This window comes from Agelaius tricolor, unplaced genomic scaffold (genome assembly GCF_023055355.1).
Source record: "Agelaius tricolor isolate 1412-34295 unplaced genomic scaffold, bAgeTri1.0.p SCAF_10, whole genome shotgun sequence".
NCBI classification, from domain to species: Eukaryota; Metazoa; Chordata; class Aves; order Passeriformes; family Icteridae; genus Agelaius; species Agelaius tricolor.
This window is the reverse complement of record NW_027269270.1, coordinates 8573517-8592405: the sequence shown is the minus strand read 5'-3', so window position 1 is coordinate 8592405 and position 18889 is coordinate 8573517.

The window sequence follows — 18889 nt, the reverse complement described above, 5'->3', positions numbered from 1 at the left end:
TCAGGCTTTTCTATTATTTACCAGAGGGTGAGGTTAGTGTGAGCCTCCTTCCCCTTTGGGTTATCTCCCCAGGCCACCCTGATGCCAGTTGGGATGTTGCAGTGGAGTGCTCAGCATCCTATCCCTGCTTGCCAGGTCCTGGGGAGCCCTGTGGTCTGGGCTGCCTGTCCCACTTCTGGACATACAAAATGGGCCTGAACTCTGTAGTGGCCACAGCAGCACAACTTCTGGATGGGCTGGAACGAGGACAGGGTGAGCTTATGCCTGCAACAAAAGGCAGTCAGGAATTCTGCATGATGAAATGCATCTTTTCCTGGGAACAAAAATGACTAGCATGGTGTTTATTCCTCTTTCCAAAGCTATGGATATTCCTCAAGTACACATGGACCCCCACTGTGTGGGGGAGAAGGAGGCAAGGCACCTGAAACCTCAGCACTTTGTGCAGCAGTCAGTTGGAAAAGCCACCTACTGTGCTTCCCTGCTGTCTGCCAAAAGCAGGATCCCCGTGGGATAACATGTGCAGGGGCAGCACGTCAGCTGCGGGAAGGTACTGCAGTTTGGATGCCCCATAGACTCAGGGAGATAAATTAGGACTGGTTAAGTCTTTTTGCTGGGCCTTCTGTCCCTGAAGGGAGTGATGGAGTGAGGTATAATGTGCTTTGGGAAAGGTGCATATTTGCTGTGTAATGAGGAGCTCAATTGCCTGCAGGAGGAGTCAGGAGCATGTGGAACCAGGAATTCTTCAGGAAACTTGCAGAGATATCCCAGCAGTGTATTCCAGCCACATGCATTTGTGTCACTATGCAGAGCATCAGTGCCAGAGATCCTGCGCTGGGATTAACTGGTGATAAGAGCAATTACGAGGCATTTTGAAATGTCAGCCACATGGAACCAATGCACACAAAGTATTCTTGCTCTGTCAGGCTGTATCTTAGTGGCTCTTTGCTATCTCTTTCAACTGGTTGAGCATTTCTTGCTCAAGAAAAAAAATTGGTTGGTTTTCAGACTGCAGTGATTTATTTTCTTATGCAGGAAATCCTGAACTGAGTAAAAACTGGTGAAAAAGGAAGTTCATCCCAGCCAACTATGCAAGCTCATGCTGGTGTAAGCACGGAAATATTTCAGAGGCAAGTTCCTCTGAAAATGGGTGATATGGATGTTTTGACACTCCTGTTATTTCTCTTTTGGGGGTAACGTCATGCCTCTTTCTCTGAGGACATCAGCTTGGAGGTATGTCTAATTGTTTTGACTGGTATAAAATGTGGAAGAGCTGCCCTACAAAGCCAGTCTGCCCATGCCTTGATGACTGTAGAACTCACAAAAGTTTAGTATTAATCTCAATAACTGGTTGCAGACTTGATTCCCATTGGCACCTGTCTCTCATTACAAAAGGAGAAGCTCCTTCACTGGAGCTTTCCAATCCTCTGGCATTGCTGACTGCTTCTCCACAGTGATACATACTTTCCTGATAGAGTGGCCACATCACACGTGAGGCGAGGTTAGCGTTGGTCCACATTTTCCTCTCTCTTCCTATGAGCTGCACGTTGGCCTCGTTCCATCCTCCCTACTATTGAAAATATCAGCATACTTGATTTACTTTGTGCACCGCCCATGTTGGTTGTGCCTTGCCTTTCCTGCAGCGGCCTGTGTGCTTCAGCTTTGCAATAAAAGCTCCGTACAGCACACAGCAGGATCATCGGGCAGATATTGGCAGGGCAGCACATCAGTGCCAAGGCAATTAAACCCTTAAACCTGATACACTAAGCCTGACTGCAACTGACTGTCTGAGGTCCTCACCAAATATGCTCCAGAGGAGGGGGATATGAACAGAATGTGCAGAAGGGGGCCCTGCAGGAGGAGCTGGGAAGCTTTGACATCCATGCTTTTGAGTAATTACATCGGTTTGGACCGTAATGCAGAAAAGATTTTTTTTAGTGCATGCATTAAGACACTACTCAAATTCTTTATGATGTGAGATTAAATTATTTCATCCCAGATAAAACTTAAGACCAGCAAAAATCCTAATGCTTGATTGTTCTGGAGGTAATATTTCAAGACTTGAATCATTCTGTTTTAAAATACCTCAAGTTTACAATGATAAATCTACGAAGCACTAAAAATCCTACTCAATCAACTCTGGTTCTTGGAATGGCATCTGCCTTTGAGCTATAAAAATAACAGATGATTTTTTGATAGCTTATCAGTTAACAGACTGCTTAGTTAGGATAGCACATTTTTATGCTAATCTTAGGGCTGTGATGAGGGAGAGAGAGAAAGAAAATCTTTAGTATTATTTTGTATCTACTTTAAGTTCAGCCTAGCTTTTGGAAAAGATCTGTCCTCTTCTAGGAATTGCCAGCCACACGGGGGTTTCAACACTTATCTGAATGGAGGTGGAATTGATTTAAACATGTTAAAATGGTAGTATATGTGGCTGTTTAATGGTGTCTCTTGTGCACCACAGAGCAGACACAGGTGGCAAGGAAAAAGGGTTCTGAGTGTTTGCTGGCATGGCTGCAGAAGTGAATCCATCAGCCCAGAATAGGCAGCATCCCTGTCTTACTGAGGTTACAGGTGCCTTTATCTCTGAGAGCTGATGAGGCAGAGGGCAGGAGCAGAGATTTTCCAAACTCATGATCCTGCTCCCTGGCCTTGGCCCTGCTCCTGTGTGTATCCTCTGAGAGAAGTGGGAGGAGGCAGTCTGTGCTGGTGGGACGCTTTTGGAAGGTAGCAGAATGGTTGACAACTGGGGAAGCACCTGGGCTTTTCTGTCCAAATATCAGATGTGCATGCTGTGCTCTGGTTGGAGTGTTGCAATGGAGACACAGTTCCTTCCATGTGTCTGATTTCTTGATTCCCTAGGACTGTGATTAGTTTGGAAAAAGAAAATATTGCAACAAATTTGAGGCTGATTTGGCATTTTGCTGGCATGAGTTAGAATTGACGGTGTCTCAGTGGCCAGGCAGGGATACAAATTGAATCCTATTTTTGTTCACTCTGAAGATTTCTCATATTCTTTAAGCAGAAATGGTACTAATGTGGCTTGGTATCCACTACCAGTTCCTTTGAGAAATTAACTGACAACCTAGATGGACCTTGATTAGACCGACAGTTTCACTTTTGCAGTCTTGTGTCTTTGATCTCCTCTTTGAATATATTCTTTTTCTAATTTCTCTGATATGAATAGCTCAGAGGGCTTTTTTTTTAAGTAATAAATTGAATCCACATTCAGACCTGACCTTCCTTGAATTTAGGGTGAGTTAGGGATAAGGTAATAGTGATTTTAATCTGATGAGCCTTACTGAGGTTGTTTCCTACCCAATTCTATTTCTTTGGAATGGAGAAGAATATTTTAACTGAAAATTAGCATAAGCATTAAAAATATGTCTCATACATACATAAGTCAGCTTTCCTTATGTCTGTTCTCTATACCATGCTGACCATGACTTCTTTCTCTTTTATCTCATGAAGAATTATTTCACATGTGTATAAAAGTGTCTCATAAAGCATGAGAGCTGCCTGTGGAGGTAAAGATTTTCCTTTTCTCTGATAAACATGTCAACAGCAGTCAGTCTCCTTGATCTCTCTGACAGGGACAAGTAACAAGCTAAGACTAAATGAGGAGGCATGTGAAATCTTCGTCTGCATTTGTTTCACCTGGGGATTTGTACTTTAGAGCTGGGGTAAATCAAAGTGGCACTCAGCTCTTGATGGGCCAGTAGCAACAGCTTGTTCTCAGTCAAGTTGTCCCGACAGATCCAGAGAGGAATTTTGTCATCCATTTAGCAGAAGTGGGTCCTCTTTCTCTAGATTTGATCCAAAGTCAAAATGCAAGGGATACTGGGAAATAAAAACTGAAACCTGAAGATACAAAAGGCTATTAATTACAACACGTAGATGACAAAACTAGGCATATTTTTCCCCTTTAGGGTCAAAGCCAAAGAAAAATATTTTTTTTCCCCGGTCTTGAGTGCATGTAGGAAGGAGAAAAGAATGAGACTGCCTGCTGCCTTCCCTACAGTTTGGAGGCTTCCTCAGGCTCACATTTTCCTTTTAGATGTGCCACTTGGCTCCATGCATTGGAAGGAGGAGTGATGGTGTCTGTCTTGGTCTGCTGCAGACCTTTGTCCTCAGGAAATCATCCAAGGTGCATTTGTAGGGGAGCAAGCCAACCCCTTCCTCCATCTGAGTAGGTTGCAGTTTGTACACAGAGTGTCTGAAATGCAGAACAACTGGAATCTGTGCTTTCATGGGGCTGCCTTCTTTAAACTTGCATATTTCTTTACAGGAAACTTTTGCTGAAGACTACCTAGAGATCATTTTTATTGGTGACACAAAATTGTTAAGAAGAATCAGTGTAACTAAAATCAAGTAATAGTGCTGTGCTGCCACAGACCCCCAAATTCTGGGTAGGAGCATTAAAAGAAAATAGACTTTCTGTGACTCTTCTTGTTTTTTATACTCTTCGGTTAAGTCAAAAGCCTGAAGAGATGAGTCTTTCAGTCACCTGCATCTTATCCAGACATACTTACCAGCTAAAAATGCTACTAAGGATAGGAGTGAGAAAGTTAAATTTTGTTTGTTTTTATTTCTGAAAGGAAGGTACTCAGGTTTCAAAATGCCTGCAATACAATGAGTCTGCGTGGCAGAGACAAGTGCTCATTAAAATGAATTTACTACAGGAGTGTAGAGATTTCATGAAATCTAATGCTGAAAATTGATGATAGCAAATAACGAGACTTTGATTAGGCTGATGGGAATGAAAGTTCTTGGAGAGCTTGGATTAAGATTAAATGGAAACTAGCAGTACATGCTAGAGGCAATTGAGTTAAATGTCGTGATTAAGGGCTTGTGGTGACTTTTAAACATATAGCTTATTGGTTGCTGAAGTAGGTGAGCAAAACACATGCTAGTTTAACTTGCCTTCAGAAGGTTTCCAGGCATGGCTACAGCTAAACATTTTACAATTGCTGTGTGTCATTCTGATTTATAATTTCCTTCTTGCTAATGTTTCTTCAGCTTATTTTCCCCCTCTGGACTGTGCAATATCGTGCAAAAGAGGCTGTGTGGGTTTGGGTTTTGTGCATGTGTGAGTGAGAGGGAAGAGAGAGGTGTAACAGTGGCTGATTTGAGTCCTGTTTGTGCCACACACTAAGCTCCAGTGCTTACACACAGCCCCGCTGCAGGCGTGGGCTGAGGCACTGCCTGGGGTTGTGATCTCCACGGAGCTCAGCTTTCCTACCCAGGTCCTTTAATTGGGTGCAATTCTCTGTGTAGGTGAGAGTGGTGTGGGAATTAGATCAGCTTAAAGGAGGCTACAGATGAGTGCGGACAAGGAGAAAGAAACTCTTCTCCTAATTCTGTACTGGGTGCATAAGAAATACCCGGGGAAAGGAGAGCAGCCCCACCCCTGTCACCCATCCTGTGATTTTCCAAGCTCCCTCAGCCAAAGTATTTTGATGGTGTTCCCAAGACTGAACAGAAAACCTAGTTGGGATGCCTAACTCTCTTGTCTTCTCCTTGTTTAGGACACACCTCTCAGGCAGAGGCAACCTTCCCATTTATGCAAAGAAAATGTGAATACTTGGGCTACTGCCCAAAGACAGGTGTTCACTTTGGAATGAATGAATTTTATTTTTTTGTCTATTAAAACCTTTATATCTTCAATAGCTTAAATCTTAATTACGTCAGGCAGATTAATGTTAGATGTGCAAGACAAATTATTGGAGCAGCATCCTTAGTCTTCCTTGCCTGGAAAGGAATCCATGCTCAGTGGTATGGGGCACATAGAGTGGATGTTTCCATGTTTCCCATGCTGAAAGTAGCCTCTTAATACATATAATATTTACTTTCAGCTCAAATACAGATCAGGGATGATGGCAAAGTTATTACTGGGTGGTCAGTCATTCTCCCCTCTCTTGTTCCAATGAATGTTGAAGTATTTTATAGAGAGCAGAACAAGTCCAAAAGGACTTAGTGCCAGAATTTTGTCTGGAATACCTGTGTTTTCGTAGTTAAGAAACGTTCCCTTGGATGTTTCTTCACCTTGGCATAGGTTGATGGCCTTCCCTTAGAGCTCATTTTCACAGCAATCCATGAATTCTTAGAAAAATGAAAGATTAAATGTTTTGGTGGGCTTTTTTTTTTTTTTTCTGCACAGTAAATGAAGCTTAAGAAAAGTATTTCCACATCAATGTGAATCTTTTTTGCCTTTTTTTTTCGATGTTGTAAGTCAAGCCACAGAGCTGATATATGTGTTATTTATGTGGTGCTATTCAAAGCCTTGTGATCTGGGGCCAGGCCATGGCCATGGTATTTAGCCTGGATGTCAAGGTGTGGATCACACCGAGGTGATTGCCAACTGCTCTGCACTGAGACATTTTGAGAGCAACGACATTTCACTCTGCAGAAAGGCAAGAAAACAAGCCATTCCCCTCTTCCCCTGCTGCAACGGTTTTTATTTTACACCACCAAGAGATGACATAAAATTTGATGAATTTCATCCTTTTTTTTTTTTTATACCCACTTGAACTACTATATAAATATTAATAGCTAAACACATTGCAAACAGGTGGGACCCGTTCTGCCTCTGGAGAGCTGCCACCACTAAGTGATATCTCAGATGGGGTGACAGAACTTTCCCATGTGGGCGCTGTCTCTCCCTGCCAGCCCCTCGGACACGCCTGGAGCTGAGAGCTCTTTGTTTTTTTTGGGCTTTCTTCTTTTTATGGTATCGCTATAACAGTTTTTCTTGGTCTTTTAACAGCTCATTCAGAAGGAGAAGGACAGGGAATTAAAAGGCATTTTTTTCATTATCTGCTCTAGTTAGTAGGGTGTATCAAAGGGGGTTTGTTCCCGATGACAACAGACCCCCTGTTGTGTGTGTCTGAGGGCAGCGCCTCTAAAACAGTAATAAAGAAGTGTTTACGTGTGAAATGTTGGGTAAATTTGGCTTCCTACCACCTCGAGAGTTCCTCTAACCTGCTTTGCAGGTACCATTAGGGGAGTGGCTGTGGGGATCTACCCTGTGTGTACTACTGGGCAAGCAATGGCCACATCTGTGATTTGTCCCTGCAGCTGGGCTCTTTGGGGCTGGATTTTGGGCAGCAGAGGGAGAAGGGTGGTTACAAGAAGCTGCAGGTTCGAAAGGAGGACTGAGAGGTGGTTGGGGACAGCGTGCACGGGGCAATGCCTGAATCATCCCATTACTCTTACTTATTCTATGATTACTTCCTCCACCCTGTTGAGTATTCCCTTTTCCACTATAAAATCTTAAAAAAGAAGTAATGCTTAGAGTTCATTTGTCACAGACTGTGCTGGGGGTCAGTTGGCTGTGGGGCTGTCCCCAACCTGATGGAGCTGTTGGAGCAATTGCTGCTGCTTTCCCAAGGTTTGTGGAGCTTCCTTGTTTTACCTGAAGAAGTGGTGGACTTTTTCCTGAGCAAAATCATGGGTGGAGTTCAAAGGGGTCATTTGGGTTTTGGTTTTTCTGCTCAAAATTAAATTTCCACAAAAGCTGTCAGCACATTTTGTCTTTCAAACAATTACAAATCCAAAAATGTTGGGATTAAAAAAAAAAAAAAGTTTTAATTTTTCTTTAAAATGTTTTTGATGAAAAATATTTTATGCTGTTCATACCATTTACTTCTTTCCTGTTAGAACTAGAGCGATGTAATGCAGTCCCAGCCAAATTTGTGAGTCTGTTAATCTGTGACTTGTAGGCTATACTGTACTTAGAATAGTTTAAATGACATATTTCAATAATTTTTAATTTATCTCTTTGCAATAATTCAGAACAGAAGAGAAGGTTGTTTCGGTTGATGGTGTTTTGTTTGGGTTTTTTCTTCCTCTGAAAAGCCTGCACAAAAATTAAAGATTCAAATTTTCCCCAGGGGCAAGAACAGAAATATTAGTGATGTGCCACTTGCTTGGTGGCACCGTGGAGGGAATGGTACAGGCATGAATCAGGGACTGCTGGCAGAGTCACTTTCCAATATGTGCAAATAAAAATGCAGGCCACATATTACATCTGGGGTCTGAAGATTTACCAAGCTGCCATAAGGCCATAAGTTTGATTGTTTGCACTTTTTGGGTTTTTTGAATGATCTAAACAGGCTGCATGAAATGCTGCCTCCATTTTTTATTAATACATCTTTAAAACTGATTCTAGCTCGGGAGACTCCAGCATTCCTATTTAATGTTCTGATTAATGAGCATAAACAATGCTTTTAAGATATTTTTTACCTATGTATAATCAAGCCATCTAGGCACCAGTAACTGCAAATGTCACAGATTTCAATGGTCTCTTTGGGACTTTTAATCTGTTTGCTTTTATAAAGGAGGTGATTTTATTTTTACATTAAGGAAGCATTAACATCATTAAATGGGCTCCCACTTTATGATAACTGCAAATGTCACATTGATCCAGAAAGATAAGAAAATGTGCTCGTCTTTGGAACAATATCCAAGGCAAGAGCAGGCAACCCACACTATTTGCATTAAAAAACAAATTGTATAAATGCAGAAGATTGATGTGCCATCTGTTCATGTCCTTCACTTTTCTGGCTCTTCTGTGTTGAGATATTTTTATGGAATAGTTACGTTTATTATTTTGAAAATGACTCACAGGTTAAAAAAGTTTACGATGGGCAATATAAGTTGAAGATATTCATTTACAGTATCTCAGATATAAAAACTGGCATTAAAATTAACTTCCATGCCCACAAACAAACTACAGTATTCTGCAATCCATATTACCTAGATCCTAGGATCAGAGAAAAATACTTTACTAGCAGCTCTAGCAGTTTATGATGTGAACCCTAAATATTTAATTTGTACATCGTACTTCTCGAGTAATGCAAAGGCCTTCAGAAAGGTATAAGGTCTAGAAAAGGCTGTTGGCTGGGCTTTGTAACAGGAAGGTAAATAGGTGGTGCAACTTGTTTATGGCCAGATTGTGTATTCCCATGAAACCCTGGCATTAGCTGAGGGGCCTGCAATGAGCAGAGTGCTGAACTGTCCGAATATTTGTCAGAATGAGAAGCCCAAATCTCAGGCAACAACTACTGCAAGCTCCAGAAAGTTACCATGAGGAAAACCTGTCTTCCTCACCATGATCCCTCACCATCATCTTTGTGCCCCTCCTGCTTGCCTTACCAAGCCTCCTGCTGCCTGAGTAGTGCCCATTGGGGCAGTCCTCTGCAGGCCCAGTTTTTTGTTTTGTACCAAGCTCTGTTTGAAAGTTATCCTTGTCCCTGAGTCCTCTGGAACTGAGAACACAATGGTGGAAGGCAGAAGTGTTGCTCTGATGCCTAGAGGCTGGGAGCTGGCATATGTGGCACAGCACATGGGATGAGGGAGATGGAAGATTCCAAGGGTGAGTGAGAGCTGGGAAGGAGAGAACCCAGCTGCAGGGGCTGTTTAAAGCATCAGCTCTCCATATCTCCTGAGAATAGGGCCCATACAAGCCTTCAGAAAAGCAGGCAGGAAATAGTGCCTGGGAGAAGGGGGCTGATACTCATCATGCAGGTGGTTTCTCTGCCACTCAGCAGAGAAACCACCAACCCCATGAGGCCCTTCAAGTGTAAACCACAACACCCAGAACATTAGGCTGGATTTAATCTCCTCTCTCCTAATGTTCCTCCTGCTAAAAATGGAGTTGTTCAGAGCCTTCATGAATGAAGAAGCCTCAGGAGTCAACAAATTTGTCTGATCTCTCTCTGAACCCATTTAACTTTCCATGTTCCACAGTGAGCAGTTCCTGGGTTAGCTATGCTTTGTGTACAAACATTGTTCCTGCTTTGCTGCTTGGATCCCCCTACCCAGTTGGCTTGTCTGGTGCTTTCCCCATCTTCAGTTCTTGGTTTGGAAGAAACACCGAGCCATCGGTTTCCTTGAATGATTTGTCTTCTCCATGCTTCCATAGGTTTATTAGTTTCTGATAATCTATTAGTCATTATTTGGAGCAGACCTCGTATCAGAAAAATATGCTATGAGTTAAAGTTGCATGTTTTAAACCCAAGTGAAAATATTGTGTTGGCCTTGGTGGAGTGCTTGATAGCTCCAGCTGAAATGAAGACACAAATGAAGACACAAATACAGCCTGTGTTTGGTGGAACATGGAGTTCCATGCTTTTCTGAGGGCCATGGGGGATGAAATTAGGAAGATCAAATCCATTTTTGATTGGCATAAAGCAGTAGTACACATGCCTGCATCTTCTCTCCTGAACTGGTTTAGTATTTTAGTATTGGCTAATTGAAATACTTGAAAATCATTTCCGTGCAATTTCAAGACATACTAAAAGTATCTCAGCCCAGAGGTGTGCTGCCAAAACCCAGCAAAGCAGGAAGCGGGTGCATGGGCAAAAGAAGTGATTAAATGTGCCCAGAAATAAAGTGAAGAGCTAATGACTCATACTCAGCATGGTTTTATAACCTGTATGCAGAGCCTGACTCATCGTGCCACCTAATCATACCCATGGGACAGGACTTGGCGAATATAAAGTTCTTCCCATCTTTTCAAGGTGTCTGCTCTACCCTTTAAACCAACCAGGTTTGCCACTGCCTCAGGAAATGCTGCATTTTTACATAGCACTCAAGTCTAACAGCTGCCACACTACCTGGGATTTTAGCAGAAATATGATGGGGTTTGAGGTTTTGCCTGCTGGTGTTAAGCAGTGTAACTTCTCTCATGTCACCATACATTGCACCATGACCAGAGTCACAGGGTAGCCATAGGTGAGTCACATCTAAATGAGTTCTGGATATGTATTGTGGCTCCATAATGGATCTTAAAGTCCTTACAGCTGAGTCTGATATTTCAGTCTGCCTCACAAAAATCAGCTACAGAAATTGAACATGAGGCAGAAGAAACCACACTATTTCAGACAAGTATACAGCATACATGACACTTAGAAATGACATCTTCTTTTTAAGTAGATAAGCTGCGTCCTTAAAATTATACATTTTGTCTTTTCTTAAAGAAGCTCACCTATTAATTGGAGAAGACAAAAGTCCATCTTTCTCTTTAGGGAATCTGATGTTTCTATTGTCAGGTCTACTGTCAGAGTCATAAAGTAACTTCTCAGTGAACAATTTTTCAAATAACTTGTGTGCTGAGCAAATTCACCTCAAAACGTTTCACTTTAAGAAGGAGGCAGCTTTGATGGAGTCTGCATGTCTAAGACTTTTCAAACAATCTTTATCACACTGCTCCAGCTAACTATTTGCACAAAGTGAATCCTACCCTACGGATCAGTATGCTGTACAGCTAAAAGGAAAATAACGTTTAAAAAGCTCCAGATGTTTGAGTTGATGAAAAGAAATAGAACAGCTCAGCACTGTAACACCAATCTTCACTCATCATCTTCTGTGCTCCCTCTTTCTGGGCTTGTTTCTGTCTTTCACTCAAGACTTACACTGTAAACAGAACGAAGCAAGGACAAGCTGCTGTGATATTTCCTGGTGCAGACACCAGCAAACTGACCTGGGTCTTGACTTGCAGCTAAAGCTCCTAGAGCTGCTACTGCAGTGTAAACAAGGGTTATTAATTCCAGGTGCTCCAAAAGTAATTCTGGAACATCATGATAAAATGGAGAGTGTCCTATTTAGGAAAAGTTTACTGCTTTTGCCCACCTTCAATTACTTTCATGTTTTGATAGAATGGATTACTTGATTTTCATTTGAGCCTTCCATAAACCCAGGAGTCCCCAGTGCCAGCACAGCCAAAAGGCTTGTATTTGTTATGGGATGCAAGCAGTGATTCAAGGTGTGTGCAAGCTCACCCTGGTTTGAGATGGACACTGTGAATGTAGCAGAGTAGAACTGCCCACAGCCAGCACCAGTCAGGCTGGAACTGCCATAACCAGCTGCGGGAGAAACCTCCTACTTTTTGATGGTCTCAAGATGCTTGGAGACCTACCTGCTCTGGTTTCAGTGGCATTAGAACACCTGACTCTCTTTAAATTGTTTTGCAGATCCTGAATGACAAAAAACACACAGGAAATTGACAGAAGCCCAGATAAACAACTGACCATTTTGTAGGCTATCCCCTGTGTCTTTGTTAAACACTGTGGTTGACTGTGCATCTTGCCAGATGTCAGGTAGAAAGCCCACGACAAATTGCACATAGCTTTTTCCAAAGACTGTTAGTGTAATTTTCACACTTCCTTAGGAGTTTGGGGAGAAAGAAATATCTAGTTCAGTGCTTGTGGCAGTAGGAGAACAGCCCGTTGTTTGGTAATTTGGGAGCCTGGTTTCATGCAAGGCTGAGTTCCCAGGTTAGCTTAGTCAACTCTCCCTTTTCTTCTCCACCTTGGCTTCAGTGCCTGGAGGAAGGCTGTGTGCTTAGTCTGACCAGAGTTGGGAAATGCTTAGCCTTTTATATTCCTCTGACTGTTGTTGTTATTGCAGCTTGTAGCTCGGCTGTGTATGCTTTGTTTCCTTTCCAAAATGTGCTTGAAAGCTATCCTTAGTACATCCCTGGCAGCAGCACCATGGCTACATGGAATTGCATCCAAGCATTTGTTGGTGCTCATGTCCCTCCACACACGTACTCCTCTTTTCTGTCACGGGTGTGACAGCAGAGCTCAGAACTAGGCAGGGAGGACTTGGGCTTTGCTGCTTTGTATGGGTAAAAAGATGCAGACAGAGGGAGAGAAATTTATATCTCTGTGAGAATGGCTTCAGTTGCCACTCAGCAGCTTGGGTGGATGACCTTCACACCAGGGACGAGTCTGGTCTACAGTGACTGCATTTTACTCCTGTTCATAGAAAAACCACATAATGTTTTAACTGTGTTTTGTCACAAAAATAGGTTACAAAAAGAAAAAGGCCACTAAACTAGCTGCCTCAAAGAGGGGGAAAGGGGAGAAATTCAGCACTGGTTTATGTATTTGTCTGTGGGAAACCTCTAGAGCTTTGCTTTTTGCGATGGCCAGGGTGTGGTGGCAGTTTTTTGTGTAATGGAAACCATTATTTATGTGACACTTTGACCACAATGCTCATTTCACTCATTAACTCAGCAACATTAAGACTGCTCTCCAGACAATGGGCGTTAGACATTCTGCGTATTGTTATTTCCATGCCTATGCCATTTATGCAGTGGAAGATGTTTGCATATTACATTTGTCACAGACAACTATGGGGTATCAGATGTAGTGGTATTATTTTAAAACAGAACTGTAAAATGCAACTAAATATGCTCAGCTACAGATAGCTTTGGATTTTCTAAACTGAAAATTCCCATAATCTTACAAGAATGTGGTGCAATGTGAATGTTAATGGCTCAGGGGACTGGTGAAGGCAAACAAGGTTTCTTAACTCTTGATAAATAACAGAAATCAAACCCAGCTTGATCTTGTTTGAAAGTCACTATTATTCTCAGATTTACTTGTATTTTGGTTTGGTTTGGTTGTGGCTTTACTAGATGAATATATGATCCAGTTTATCAAATATAAAGGTGACTCATTCTGATTTTTTAAAAAAGAAATCTGAGTTAAAACTGAAAAACAAACATTTTTTTAGGTACTAACACAAAATGAGCACTTCCTCATCCCTCTTCTTGGAATGAATGCTCCTAAATGAACCCTCCCCAGTGGAAGCCTTTTTACCCCCCAGGATGAAGTGGCAGTGCTGGAAGTAAAATCTGCACTCATTTGCGCCTTGGGTGTGTTCACAAAAGGTCTACTGCACCTTTGGCTGGAGAAGGGAGCACAGTTAACCTGTACAGAGAGCGTTGTTAACCTGGGAATAGCTCAGCGGGAGCCTGGAGGGATGGGAAGTGGCGGGTGAGCATCCCGGGTTGCCTTACAGCATCACAGCAGAACCCGAGCTGGTTCAGCCCCAGGGCCATATTGTGCTTCAACGGAGTAGATTTTGAGAAATTACATGTTTTAGTGAAGAGCGTGGTGAATGTTAAAAAAAGTTTGAGGAGGAGCCGTGGAAGGGTATGTAAAAATCCTCAAGTCTGGAAATACGGCAGGTAATGCTAAAAGACAGTACGGTTGAGGTAAAATATACAGCAATTTTGTTCTGCTATGTAAAATAAGCTTTTGATTTATGGAGTGTCAAAAATGTAGATTTCTATGCCTTTCACGATGAATTTTTTTGGCAAATTTTTGGATGAAAATTATTATGGGAAAAATGTTCAGAATATAATTATGGCTTTGCTGAAGAAATGAGGGCTCTTTAAAGATGTTTTCTGCTTGTATCTGCCATTGCTGCTGTCAAAGTGCCTTGCTGAACTACTGGGTGGCCCCAGCTGTTCTGTATATTTTACCCCCACCCCCTCTCCAGGGAGTAAAAGCACAATTTGGCCCAATACTTGCTAGAAATGAATTGATTCCACTGCAGACTCCAAGCAGTACATGCTGAGATAATTAAATAAGGACTGTAAACTGTTGTAATAAAATATCACGATTTGAAGTAGGGATAATCATCTTCGTTTTGTGGTGGGACAGCACCTATGGGGTCCTGGCCCATCATGCCAATGAAAGTGGTAATACAGAACATCCTTCATGCATCTTTGCTTCTTTTGGGAGGCAAAGTCCAGCTGAAAGCATTTTGAATGCTACTTACTTGAATGAAAGTATTTTTATTTCTAGCTTCTGCAATTAGAACAGTGGAATTTGAGTGGGAACATTGTTTTACCAGAGGAAAGCTTAGCGTACAACTTAGTCCCAATGTATTTGGTTAGAAGAGTTGAACGGTAAGACTTTGGGGGCATCCACTGGTTAATAACCTCACAGTGAACTGTTTGTAGTGCATCTATTTTTTTAGCACTTGGCACCTCTCCTGTAAATGTACTATGGGCCCCTTCAAGGACATGCTGTTGCCTTCTCTGCTTTGAACACTATGGGAGCAGGAACCTCACCCTGTTTACGAAACTGATGCCAGCCTCACCTGATGGCCCTATTCCAGTCATTCCCTCCAGGGACTTGTGTTTGGTGTTAGTGTATCTATGAACACCAGACAAATCCTTTCTCTTCAAATCAGACCTTTCTTACTGTTTGAATATTGCATACCCTTCATTATTAACAACATTCCATTAAAATTAACCATTTCTCCTTTGTCTGAAATTTTTCAGTAGTTTCCACAGCACAGAGGCCAGGGATGAATTAATATAAGCCATGAATGCATTAAGATTTAGCTCTTCCTGGGGGCTGTTGGGAAAGTCAGTCCCAGCCTGAGCAGGAGTACATCAGTATTGCCTCTGTGAGGTATGGGTGTGGGCAATTGAGTCTACATGCTATGTCTGGAAAGATCTTATGTCCAGCAAGCCACTTGTTCTTATCTTGCTGTAGTACCTACCAATTAAAGATATTAATTAACACTTCCCTCGGCGCTACATAAGGTCTGCATTATGCTGTGCATCTACAGCATGGGCTTCTGAAGGAGAAGACTTTAGTGCCAGGATGCTCCTTGGTTACCTGCAGGGCTGGGATCATTTTTTGTCAGCCAGTGGGCTTTTTGTCTGTACACAGCCACTACAGATGCAGGTCAGATCCTGATCTGGTAAAATTCCATGTGCTGTGACTGCAGCAGACCCATTCGGGGCTGCACAGGCCGGGGAGCTGGGCCTGAGCCCTCTCTGGCCGCTCTGAGCTAACGCTGCTGGCCCTCTCCAGTGCTGCCTTCTCCTCCTGCCATTAGTGCTTCTATAATTAAGCTCCTGCCATCGCTCGCTGCCCTTTTCTACACATACACCCTCCTACATCTTTTGGAGGAATGTTCCCTTAGCAAAACAGTTTGCATGTCAATTGCTGATACAACATTGTGTTCTCGATGCCATGAGGTTATATTAGCACTTATATTTGTGTTCACAAGGGTTGCTTGCATACATAAAGCTTGTGAGTGTTTCAGGGCCATAGTATGCAGTGTTACTGGGCAATAATCTTATGATGTAACCATAAACCTCGATTGTCTGTTTAATATCTCAGATGTTTCAATTTGCATTTCGTTAAAACTTGGCAAAAGGTTATCAGCTCAGATCCAAAATTCTCACAAAAATTGTTCTAATATGTAAAGTAAGTTTTGATTTATGGAGTGACAAAAATGTAAATTTCTAAGCATTTCAGTTTATTTTTTTGCCAAACTTTAGACTAAAATGACTTTTTTTTTTTTAAAGTGAAATGATTCTGGATGTAGTTATTTTCATGATTGTGGAGTAAAAGCAGTTGAAGATGTTAATTTAACTGCATTTACAAATAACTCTGGTAAAGAGCATTGCTTCCCCAGAAACGAATAAGACATCTATACTGAGCCTTATTAAGAATTAGATGTATAGACAGAATATGGTATTATTTTTTGCAGAGAACCTGACTATAAAATAAACTATAAGTACATTTCATATTACCAAAATATGTATTGCTCTTGATCTCCTCCTGAGTGCTATTTACTCATTCCAGACCTGTTCTGCATTATAAAATATGATATATAATTATTGGGTAACTCTTGTTGTAAAAGAGCAGGCTACAAATACATAATATTTCAAAGGAGACTTGTTTTGCAATAGGAATACCATTGACCATTGAGGAAAATACTCATTTCATGCTGTATTTACTGCTGGAATATCGTTGAAAGTATGACAGACTTCCAGTGTAAAAGCATAGATAGATTTTGTAGGAGAAATGCCTAACAGCAGATTGCCTTTGATGGTATAAAATTTGAACAGTAGGATAGTCTCAGATTTGTAGTAGTAGTTTGGAGAAGGAAAGAGTATCAACAGCTCACATAAAAAATCCTCAATTTAAATTCAGCTATCATATTTTCCTTTAAGATATACAGAAATACAATTTTTTTTTCATAAATCCCTACTTTGTTGTTGTTTTATACATAAAACAGGCAATGGGGTCTTTTGTGTTTAATCATTTTAATTAAAAGTGTGAATTTTGCCAGTTGTATCAGCTGGTCTCTCATTTTCTGTGGAAGGATTTCTGCTGTGAAATTGGTTTGAAATCTGGTTACCTTTTAATATTTGAAATCCCAGAAAAGTGTTTGGATTCAAAAGAAAACTATAACCTATTAACCTTGCTTTAAATATTTGAATGTTATTATTTAAATTTGTTATTTTCCAACTAGTCTTCTAAAATACTTGTGGGGTGGGGTGCAAGGAATTCAGTGTACTTGTAGGCATAACTTCTCTAGATAAAGCTTGAAATATCTCTTGCAGGAAATGTCAGCATTTCCAAATTCTTTTTCCCCAGTGAAACAAATTAAAAAAAAAAAAATCAGAAAAGGAACATTTTCACACAGCGGGGAAAGGATTCTGAGGAGTTTTGAATGGGAAATGTCAAAACAGAAAGTGTAACTGTTTCAGTTTTCAATTTCTTTACATTTTGATTCAAGACGAGATTTTTCATTTTGATTATCTCTATCACGGAATGAAAGGCCTTTGTCAAAACTGCCATTTTCACATGAAAAAGTTTCAAGTTCTAAAAATCACCTTTTTCCGGCGAGAAATCTTGTTGACTGAGGCAGCTGGACCAGCTGGACTGTGATGCTGAGCTGCAACCAGCAGCTGTCCAGCACTCACATGTGGGCTTTAGGGAGGCTCTGCTGGCCATCCCCACAGACTCTGCTCCTCAGGTGGGGCAGCCTCCCAAAGGAGCTTCAGTGTGAGCCTGGTGAGCAGAAGGGACCATCTGGCTTTGGATGGGTGTCAGGCAATGTCAGGTGGCAATGTGGCCCCACAGCACTTTGGAGGAGGTGCAGGCAATGAGAGGGATGTGGCATGGGAAGGGACATGGCCCCAGGACATGATCAGCCCACCCATGGGAGGCAAGACATGATGTGCCAGATGTGGCCCAAGTTGTGTCCACAAACCTTCGTGCTGAGGGGCACCCAGGACTGAAGGCTCAGGGTGCAGCTGATCAGAGTTTCTCACAGGCTTGTATGTCTGAAATGCCAGGCACTGTGCTGACACTTTTGGGTTTGACACTTTCATAGGCTTCAGCCATGGAGCAGTCAGGGGTGAAGGACAAATCTGTGGTTCCTCCCTTGCTCCTCCTGTCCACTGCCTACCTGCACCTGCCTGGGCAGCAGGGCTGTCTCCTCCTCACCATGTCCTGTGGCACCTCTGCCAGAGCCAGAGCAGGCAGTGAAGCCTTGGGACAGACACTGTCACTTCCTCGCAGTGGGAAGGCTGTCCCTGCACAGCCCCCAGCCAGCTGGGCACACAGGAAGGGGCAGCAGTCCTCTGTGTGCGGCCAGTTGTGATGTGCTTCTCTGGGGAGCTGTATTTGGGGGTCTGAAGGGGTACTCTGATGATGAAAACAGGACACCTTAGATTGCTTTCACCAGAAAGACTCGTTCCTTCAAATCTTTTAAATTGCGTGCATGCATGCAATGCATCTCCCTGAAAGAGTGGTGACATGTCAAAAGGAAACCAGTTGCCTTGCTGTGCAAGAACAGGATAGGGTTTTGTAAACCCTCAGGACACAGAAGGTGCTACAGTAAATAGGCGTGTAGGCTCTCAAATTTTAGTTATTCATGTGTCTAATGCCTCATTGATTCCATCAGGATAAGTGACGTGATTTTAGCAAAATAAGTGAGTGCAATTTTCAGAATCCTTTATGAAAGTGAAATTCCACTTTTGATGGTGGAAATCACATCTGGAATGTTTTTTGAATACAAGAGAAAAAAGACAGTTTAACCCCTCTCAATCCCAACTCCGTTCAATCTTGCCCCCATATAAATGGACCCCATTTTACTTTTCTTTTGCATTCCTGATACTGCATGTACTGTATGTACTTTGTCACTGTGATCTGCTTAGGAAAGAAGTATATATTTAAATAGATATATTTTATATTTATGTATATTATTTAAATATGTACATACATATTTAAAAGTTAAAAGATGCTGTTTTTTCAATTGCCTTTACTTGTAGCCG